We start from the raw sequence: 6,000 nt of genomic DNA on the forward strand, positions 1-6,000 counted from the left end.
ATAAAAAATATTTAGCGTCTTCAAAGGTATGCATGCTGTGTAAATCAAATGATACAGACCCCCCCAAAATCTATTTTAATTCCAGGTTGTAAGGCAACAAAATAGGAAAAATGCCAAGGGGGGTGAATACTTTCGCAAGCCATTGTACAACTCTTTAATCTTTGCCAATCCTTGAGAGATAATCTTCTAATGCACATTTCCTGCAGCTGAGTGGAGGAAGCAGCACGCCAGGGGAGAGCAGTGTTCACATGTCTACAGCACACAGAGGAATGAATCTGAGCACAGGTATTTAGCCACTTTGCTGCACTGTCTTTCAAAGTAGGACTCTGTTTGTTTGTTGTCATTGTTTGCGTTGCTGCTTCCATTGTCTCAGATGTGAGAGGCACATTACGCAATTATGTTCACTGTTGAAAGACGGGGAGAGGGGGGATGTAAAGATTGCAGGAGGGAGGAGGGTTGGAGTGGGGAGTAGTTTCTATCCTCACGCCACATGGAAGAAAGCTATTTTGGAGGCAATCATGTCAGGCGTGTGAATGGGGCACAGCGGGGGGTTTTATGGGTCCTCCTAATACTCAGAGAGAGTATAACCTGTAGCAGCACAGCCTGCTGTCTTTCTACCCCCCAGAGGAATACTATACAGATAACATGGCATCAGTCATCATTTATTTGTATTGTTCCTTTTTATACTGTAATCTTGTTCTATAGATTCCCCCAACACATTTTATACTGATGCAATTGTATTACTTTGCTGTTCCATAGTAAATATATCACTGTGAAATATTTTCTCTAGATACACTAAGGTGGATGGAAGGTCAGAGGCCTCCCACCGCTTCCATTCTTGGCGACATTGGTGTGACAGGGCCCGTTGTTAGTCTCAAGAGGTACAAGTGTACAGTGCGGTGCAGGGAGCAGGCACCAGGTAGAGCACCGGGGCTCCCAGGGGCCCTATGTACAGATGTGGTCAAGACAGTAGATTGGAGGAGAGGAGAGAGGTATGGTCCCCTGGACAGATGATTCCTCCCACCCAGGGCTCATCCATTTTTAACAGTACAATTAACAGCCTGTGTGATGCTGGAGTCCTGGCCTGTTGGAGGGAGATCTCGGGTGTACGGAGCAGTGAAGAGAGGAGAGGAGAAGAGCATCTACCTGTCTCCTCTCTGAGAGGAGTCGCTCTACCTCTCTGGAAATCAATAGCAGGCAGCCATGGGGTCAAAGCACAGGCAGTGTGAGTCAGAGACAGGATGTACAGTATAATGGACCTTACCTGGCACTCCGGTCCTTTATCGAATCACTCTTCACTTTAGAACCCAACCCTGCTACCCTGCTATATGCTGAATCACTCTGCTGCACAGAGGATTAAAGGCACCATGCCTCTCAAGAATACAGTAGGATACCGGGTCATAATACAATATACTGTAACAATAAAAGCTCTTTAACTATGTTATATTACAAGTCACTGCAAAGGAGACCTCAGTTTCAAGCTTTGATACAATATATTATATGGTTATTTCCTAGATATAGTACATGGTAAGTTGTTGTGACAATAATATTAGATTTTCGTTCCAAAACACTAATTTACTTGTGTTTTTTCATCAGAAATGATTGCTTATGGGTACCTTCATGTGTGTGTAAATTTTGCTGTTTTAAAATGGATTATGTTCCAAAACACTATATATCCATTGTTTAGCTGTAATGGAACACCTGTATCCTGTATATTTGACTGTGATATGTGGTTGTGTCACCTAGGTATCTTAAGATGAGTGCACTAACTGTAAGTCGCTCTGGATAAGATTATCTGCTAAATTACAAATATTTGACATACAGATCTCATATTACTGTATTGATTTAATACATTTTAAACAGTTCTTTGCAACAAACTTTCTGAAATGAAACCATCAAGTGACAGATTTCAAACAACATGTCTGTCATCGAATAACCCCATAACATGATGAGATGGTGAAAAAGCACACCAATCTCTTTCAGAAGTACTTTAAACAATAAAAGCTAATTTACCAACATTTATGAAAATGGATATGTAGAGTTTCCGAACAAAACTCTTCAATTATAAAAGGTCACGGTTGGTGCATAGTAATCTAGTTGCCCTGATATTATACCCAGATAGCATAGCAGCAAAACTGCTGTTATTCTCTAGTCTAGTCTTCTCTCCCCTGCTCTCTCCTTTTCTCTGAGTAGCCTCTCTTCTCTCCCTGGATTCCCCTGACAGTACTGCAAGAAACACATACGCCTGGTTTACCCTGACAGTACTGCAGTGGAACATATTACTCTGGTTTACCCTGACAGTACTGCAGTGGAACACCTAACCCTGGTTTCCCCTGACAGTACTGCAGTGGAACACCTAACCCTGGTTTCCCCTGACAGTACTGCAGTGGAACACTTTACTCTGGTTTACCCTGACATTACTGCAGTGGAGCACATGACTCTGGTTTCCCCTGACACTACTGCAGTGGAGCACTTAACCCTGGTTTCCCCTGACACTACTGCAGTGGAACACTTTACTTTGGTTTCCCCTCACAGTACTGCAGTGGAACACTTTACTCTGGTTTCCCCTGACAGTACTGCAGTGGAACACTTTACTTTGGTTTCCCCTCACAGTACTGCAGTGGAACACAAAACCCTGGTTTCCCCTGACTGTACTGCAATAAACACATAACCCTGGTTTACCCTGACAGGACTGCAGTGGGACACTTTACTTTGGTTTTCCCTGACAGTACTACAGTGGAACACGTGACTCTGGTTTCCTCTGACAGTACTGCAGTGGAACACTTTACTCTGGTTTCCCCTGACAGTACTGCACTGGAACACCTAACCCTGGTTTCCCCTGACAGTACTGCAGTGGGATACATTACTCTGGTTTCCCCTGACAGGACTGCAGTGGAACACTTTACTCTGGTTTCCCCTGACAGTCCTGCAGTGGAACACTTTACTCTGGTTTCCCCTGACAGTACAGCAGTGGAACATCTAACCGTGGTATCCCTTGACAGTACTGCAGTGGAACACTTTACTCTGGTTTCCCCTGACAGTACAGCAGTGGAACATCTAACCGTGGTATCCCTTGGCAGTACTGCAGTAGAACACCTAACCCTGGTTTTCCCTGACAGTACTGCAGTGGATCACATTACTCTGGTTTCCCCTGACAGTACTGCAGTGGAACACTTAACCCTGGTTTCCCCTGACACTACTGCAGTGGAACACTTTACTCTGGTTTCCCCTCACAGTACTGCAGTGGAACACAAACCCTGGTTTCCCATGACTGTACTGCAATAAACACATAACCCTGGTTTACCCTGACAGGACTGAAGTGGGACACTTTACTTTGGTTTTCCCTGACAGTAATGCAGTGGAACACCTAACCCTAGTTCCCCTGACAGTAATGCAGTGGAACACCTACCCTGGTTTCCCCTGACAGTAATGCAGTGGAACACCTAACCCTGGTTTCCCCTGACAGGACTGCAGTGGAACACCTAACCCTGGTTTCCCCTGACTGTACTGCAGTGGAACACAAAACCTGCTTTCCCCTGAAAGTACTGCAGTGGAACACCTAATCCTGGTTTCCCCTGACAGTACTGCAGTGGAACACCTAACCCTGGTTTCCCCTGACTGTACTGCAGTGGAACACCTAAACCCTGGTTTCCCCTGACAGTACTGCAGTGGAACACTTTACTCTGGTTTTCCCTGACACTACTGCAGTGGAACATCTAACCCTGGTTTCCCCTGACAGTAATGCAGTGGGACAGCTAATCCTGGCTTCCCCTGACAGTACTACAGTGGAACACGTGACTCTGGTTTCCTCTGACAGTACTGCAGTGGAACACTTTACTCTGGTTTCCCCTGACAGTACTGCACTGGAACACCTAACCCTGGTTTCCCCTGACAGTACTGCAGTGGGATACATTACTCTGGTTTCCCCTGACAGGACTGCAGTGGAACACATGACTCTGGGTTCCCCTGACAGTACTGCAGTGGAACACATGACTCTGGGTTCCCCTGACAGTACTGCAGTGGAACACTTTACTCTGGTTTCCCTTGACAGTACTGCAGTGGAACACTTTACTCTGGTTTCCCCTGACAGTACAGCAGTGGAACATCTAACCGTGGTATCCCTTGGCAGTACTGCAGTAGAACACCTAACCCTGGTTTTCCCTGACAGTACTGCAGTGGATCACATTACTCTGTTTTCCCCTGACAGTACTGCAGTGGAACACATGACTCTGGTTCTCCCTGACTGTACTGCAATAAAGACCTAACCCTGGTTTCCCCTGACTGTACTGCAATAAACACATAACCCTGGTTTACCCTGACAGTACTGCAGTGGAATACCTAACCCTAGTTTCCCCTGACAGTGCTGCAGTGGAACACCTAACCCTGGTTTCCCCTGACAGTACTGCAGTGGAACACCTAAGCTTTGTTTTCCTCTGACAGGACTGCAGTGGAACACTTTACTCTGGGTTTCCCTGACAGGACTGCAGTGGAACACATTACTCTGGTTTCCCCTGACAGTACTGCAGTGGAAGACCTAAGCCTGGTTTCCACTGACAGTACTGCAGTGAAACACATTACTCTGTTTTCCCCTGAGAGTACTGCAGTGGAACACATGACTCTGGTTTACCCTGCCAGTATTGCAGTGGAACACTTAACCATGGTTTCCCCTGACAGTACTGCAGTGGAACATGAAACCCTGGTTTCCACTGACAGTACTGCAGTGTAACACCTAACCCTGGTTTCCCCTGACAGTACTGCAGTGGAACATGAAACCCTGGTTTCCACTGACAGTACTGCAGTGTAACACCTAACCCTGGTTTCCCCTGACAGTACTGCAGTGGAACACATTACTCTGGTTTTCCCTGACTGTACTGCAGTGGAACACCTAACCCTGGCTTCCCCTGACAGTACTGCATTGGAACACATTACTCTGGTTTCCCCTGATAGTACTGCAGTGGAACACATTGCTCTGGTTTTCCCTGATAGTACTGCAGTGGAACACATTACTCTGGTTTCCCCTGACAGGACTGCAGTTGAACATCTAACCCTGGTTTCCCCTGACAGTACTGCAGTGGAACACATAAACCTGCTTTCCCCTGAAAGTACTGCAGTGGAACATCTAACCCTGGTTTCCCCTGACAGTACTGCAGTGGAACACCTAAACCCTGGTTTCCACTGACAGTACTGCAGTGGAACACATTACTCTGGTTTCCACTGACAGTACTGCAGTGGAACACCTAACCCTGGTTTCCACTGACAGTACTGCAGTGGAACACCTAACCCTAGTTTCCACTGACAGTACTGCAGTGGAACACATTACTCTGGTTTCCCCTGACAGTACTGCAGTGGAACACCTGCCTCTGGTTTCCCCTGACAGTACTGCACTGGAACACCTAACCCTGGTTTCCCCTGACAGTACTGCAGTGGAACACCTAACCCTAGTTTCCCCTGACAGTACTGCAGTGGAACACCTAACCCTGGTTTCCCCTGACTGTACTGCAGTGGAACACCTAAACCCTGGTTTCCCCTGACAGTACTGCAGTGGAACACTTTACTCTGGTTTTCCCTGACACTACTGCAGTGGAACATCTAACCCTGGTTTCCCCTGACAGTAATGCAGTGGGACAGCTAATCCTGGCTTCCCCTGACAGTACTACAGTGGAACACGTGACTCTGGTTTCCTCTGACAGTACTGCAGTGGAACACTTTACTCTGGTTTCCCCTGACAGTACTGCACTGGAACACTTAACCCTGGTTTCCCCTGACAGTACTGCAGTGGGATACATTACTCTGGTTTCCCCTGACAGGACTGCAGTGGAACACATGACTCTAGGTTCCCCTGACAGTACTGCAGTGGAACACTTTACTCTGGTTTCCCCTGACAGTCCTGCAGTGGAACACTTTACTCTGGTTTCCCCTGACAGTACAGCAGTGGAACATCTAACCGTGGTATCCCTTGACAGTACTGCAGTGGAACACTTTACTCTGGTTTCCCCTGAC

This window comes from Salvelinus fontinalis, chromosome 9 (genome assembly GCF_029448725.1).
Source record: "Salvelinus fontinalis isolate EN_2023a chromosome 9, ASM2944872v1, whole genome shotgun sequence".
In the NCBI taxonomy this organism is placed as follows: Eukaryota; Metazoa; Chordata; class Actinopteri; order Salmoniformes; family Salmonidae; genus Salvelinus; species Salvelinus fontinalis.